Genomic DNA, 5,000 nt, shown 5'->3' with positions numbered 1-5,000 from the left:
TCGCTCACGTGGGGAGAGTAGTAACTGTTTTTTCTCACAGGCCACTTTCATTAGCCCGAGTGAGTCACTCCTATTTATAGTCTACACCAACAGGCAAGCAGAGCTCGGCTATATTAAGACTATGTCCTTCCCTTTCCTTTACTGTGTGCACATGCAAAAATATGTTTATTTACCAAACTGTAATAAGTTATGTATCGGCCTTTCAGTGTTTTCAGTTTTCCAAGTTATGGCCGTGGAATGAATGTGCAGATAGTTGTTTCAAACACACTTCCAAGTGCCTTTTTAGATCAATTAAATTCCATTTATTGGCACAAAAAAATGTCAACCAAAAAGACTTGATAACTCCAATAACACATAAATGAAAACGAAAATCACCTTAGATTTGTAACATGAAGTGAAGTGAATCAAAAGTGGTCAAAAAATTGTATCCAACCACCGTCACTCAATCCGCCATTTACCAAAGTTCCAATTCAAATACGCCATGGCTCTACATAAGCATTAACTATCATCTTGAATGTCATTTTACCACTTTAGCACATAGATGGATAGATGCATATTTAAAACCATAAATAATATTAGTATTCAGAAGCATTCACATGACAAAAGTCATTAATTTATATAATGGCTACAACGAGTTACTTATGACAATATATCCAATGTTTTGCCTTTGGAAAATCTCTCTCTCCCTCTTTCTCCCTCTCTGTCTCTCTCTTCCTCTCCGTCTGTCTCTCTCTCTGTCTCTCTCTTCCTCTCTGTCTGTCTCTCTCTCTCTCTCTCTCTCTCTCTGTCTCTCTCTTCCTCTCCGTCTCTCTCTCTCTCTCTCTTCCTCTCCGTCTCTCTCTCTCTGTCTCTCTCTTCCTCTCCGTCTCTCTCTCTCTCTCTCTCTGTCTCTCTCCTCTTCTCCGTCTCTCTCTCTCTCTCTCTCTCTCTGTCTCTCTCTCTCTGTCTCTCTCTCTCTCTGTTGTCAACATGAACTTGCTCTAGACATTTGTGTTTTTCTCCCGTCTGTTAATTGACTTGACCTTGCGTTCTGTCTCTCTATGTTAGCTAGGGGCAGCTCTCCGCTTCAGCACTCTGCCTTTCAGACTAATCTGCCTTATTTAGTCCTTACTGTGTTTTAGCTAATGCTCAGCTTCTCCAGAGGCTGTCAGACGCTTCCTCTCACCTCAGAAGACCCAGTCCACACGGAAACCCACAGAAAGTTCCAGCATTTGACAGAGCATTTCTAATCTGCTAAAGTGGTTTCTGTCTGTCAGTCAGGAAAGCTAGCAGTGTGACTTTGGGACGGCTGTTTGTCACGGAAACGACATGGAAACGTTGGGGTTTTTTTTGAACACTAAAACTGTTTTCCATCTCGAGTCTTTTAAACGCTCTGGGCCCGAGGAGGCCTGGGTGGAGAATCTGTGTGGAGCGATGACGGAGACAGGGGTGCGGGTGTGGGGGGGGGGGGGGGGGGGGGAGCTTTACACTCTCGCTGACCTGCCCAGCAGTAACCGAGGGGCACGTTTATGTGCTCCAGTACAAGAAACGCCGTGTTTGGTTAGCCGCCATGAGGGAGACATTCGACCCACAGAGTCAATGATCTCAGCCGGTTCACCTCCGCTGCAACTCCCTGTCTTGCACCGAAAGGGGGGGGGGTGGGAATGGAGGGGTGGGGGGGAAAGTGGACCCTGATGACCTTGGCTTTTTGACGTCTGCGTTGTACAATGCGGACTAAGGTCACTGCTGACATCATGTTTCCGGCTAAGCCATTAGCACGAGCCAGTTCACAGAAAAGGGAAGGATTCATTCCTCAGTGAGATTCTACAAAGCAAAACGGTTTCTTCCCAGGAAAAGTGAATGGTCTGACTATGGAATGGAATTGTTCTGGGAATTCACAGATTTTTTTTTTTTTTTTTTTTTGTGACACGCTGACAAGGAAAAATGGACAGGAAAAAAAAAAAACTGTCAGTCTGTAAGATTTTGGCCACATTGAAATATAAATAAAATGGCATTTAAGTTAGCATTTTTGTCATGTTCCAGAGTCAAACTCTGCAACTAAATTTTAGAATATTTGCTTTCTCTCTTGAACATAAGTCACGAAACTCTTTCCACATTGGAGATTTTGCTGTTAGCTCATTGACAGTCTGGGTTATAAAATAACCAGACAAAAGTTTCATTAATCAGTCTTAATGAAAGCCACTGGTTTGATTCTTTCATCCTTTAGTACAGTACAGCCTTGTTTATGAAGACATATGGCGTTTTCAGTTGTCTTAAAACGATTAACACCAGTAACACGGTTTGGGAGTGGTCCATGTGTTTCTTACCAGTTATCTAACAGTGTTTTTCATGTGTCAAATAATGTGGAGCTGATCAGTTGGTAGACAGGGCCTGTTGTCTTCAAGCTCTCTCAGGGCTGATGCTGTTTGCTAACTGTGTTGCTAAGGGTCAGTCATGTTACTGGGCTGTGGAGGTTTTGTTTTTGGGTTTTTTTTATCACTGTGACCGGAGCGTTTAATTCTTTTGCTTGACTTCTTTCAGTACACACAGTTTGCATTGCGTTGTTATAATTTTCTGACGCTGATATTTGGACTAGAGCTGCCTCCCAGTATAGCGTAGCATCACGCTAGCCTAGCATGAAACGCTAAACTTATCCTGAGGACGATCTGGTCCGTCGATGGCTTTTAGGGACGGACGCGTGTTACGTTAAGCGCCGCGTTAACTGTAAACGCTTTCCTTCAGTTGCTCTGGATGAGACGATGAGTGAAATGAATAAATGTAAACAGGGACTGGTCTACAAACATCGTGTTACCATGGCAATAACTCGATAACCATATTTAAAAGGACCTGCATTGAGAGACCATGTCTACTGAGAGACAGACAGGTGTAAAAAAAAAAAAAAACGTGTGAGAGAAAAGAAACAAAGCAAAGGTCTGAGCTGCGTTAGTTCACTCATCTCTCCTGTTTGTTGTTTTTGTTTGTCTCTGTTGTTCAGTACGTAACTGTCTGAGATGGTCTGTCTTTCCCGAGATCCCGCCCATCACACACAAAACGAGTACAGCAGGGTTTTTGCTTTTGGTTTTGTTTTGTTTTTTTTTGTACGAGGAATTCCTGCTGAAATAGTAAAAAAAAAGAAAAGAAAAAAAAAGAATTAAGTAATCTTGCTTTGGGGAGGGGTCTGATGTTGAATTTAAAACATAAGCAGTATCCAAGAAGCTTAAGGAAAACAGTAATGTAATTCTTGTTATTTTGAGATTAAGTATTGAGATGTTTGATATGTGCGTTTCAGCTCGCATGACAAAACTGTACTGATACACTATGCGTACACTACAGAAAGGTTCAGGTAAACAAAACAATAGCTAAATTATTGTTATTTTGAGATTTAGCTTTTTCTGATATGTACACCTCATTTTACATGATAACACTGTTCATTAACTGTTCCATTACTAACAGTCAAAACAACTCACACTGCACTACCCCCCCCCCCCCCCGCCGCACGAGGGTCCGCTCCAGATTCCCCACAGCGTAGGGCTGGATCCTATCCCTCACACCTCTGGACTTTTATTACATACAACATTAATTACCAGCATAATCAGCCACACGTTTACACACGCCGGTGCATCCGCGGTGTGTCTTTTCACGCAGGACAGAGAGAGATTTAACCGTGTAGAGCGTGTTTGGTGTGAAAGGAGGAGAGGAGAGGGATACAGGAGAGCGGGTTCTGGACACTTTTGTCTAAGGGGGTTGATTGACAGGCAGGACGGTTATTAGCTGAGGGGTTGGCTGCAGAAAAGGCAGGACCCCCACCCCTACCACCGCTGCGGAGCGTTTGTCTAGCTCTATCTTCACCGTGGATCACTCAACACCAGTCAGACATATCACACTAATGGCCTCAGTGTTTGGCCCCAAGCCCGGAACTTACAGAGGAGGTGAAAGAGAAAGAGAGACAGAGAAACAGAGAGAGCGAGAGAGAGAAAGTGACTCTGTTTCTGAGACAAAGAGGGAGAAAGAGAGAGTGTGTGTGTGTGTGTGTGTGTGTGTGTGTGTAAAGTAAGTGTATTAGAAGCAGAATATGACCAAAAGGCCTGGAGATGCGGCTGATGCATGTGAAGACCAGGTCAGGAGCCGGGCAGTATATGTAACTGACATCCATTTTCGGCCAGGAAAGACCCTGACCCCAATGAGAATTCAATCTCTCACATGAAGTTCTGTTTTATTTATGTTGTGGACCAACTTTTAACAAGAATTTGCCATGGGTGATTTCTTGGAAACAGTGCTCTCAAAAACCTTTAAAAAACAAAAAAAAAACCCCTCCATTCTCTATTTATTATTTTTACATTGAAAAGAAATCTCATTAAGCGCGGTATTCATTTTTAAGCTATGTAACCCGGGAGGTATTTAACCCAGGCACTGAAGTCAGCTCTGAAAACCAGGCGTGTGCTCTCACTGCTTTCATCTCCTGACACCAGCAAACCTTCTCTGAGCTCCAGATAACGCTGGCCTCTTCATACGTGTCTCTGTGCAAGCACAGCATTAGACAGCTTAAAGGATCAAACCTCTTTTTTCTTTTTTAATCTATACGTCTCTGGGATATGACAGAGGTTGATAATAGAAGCTAACATGGCTTTGAGTATGAGTTCATATGTTCCGCGATACACTGGAGGGTTGCTCAAAGCTGATTGGTGGAGAAGCAGCTGCACAAACATGATGTAATCGACATCCAAATCTCCCCGTGAGTTTCCATGATGTGATCGTGTTGTCATTCATACCAGAGACCACCTTGATCTGTAATGAAATTATGCTACAGACACACACACACACACACACACACATACGTACACACACAACTCCACATCAAACTGTAGTTAAGACTTCTTAATGAAAATATTTTATACACACAGTTACACGGCCACACTTGAAAAATTACAATTTTGTTCATTTAGGAGTTCATACATATCGAGTAAAGAGAACTAAAAACATGTCACCACCAAGTACCCAACTTTCCCGTGAAGAAGAACGAG

Source organism: Chanos chanos, chromosome 11, assembly GCF_902362185.1.
Source record: "Chanos chanos chromosome 11, fChaCha1.1, whole genome shotgun sequence".
NCBI lineage: Eukaryota > Metazoa > Chordata > Actinopteri > Gonorynchiformes > Chanidae > Chanos > Chanos chanos.
The sequence above is the reverse complement of the archived record's forward strand: the minus strand, read 5'-3'. Positions refer to the sequence as shown.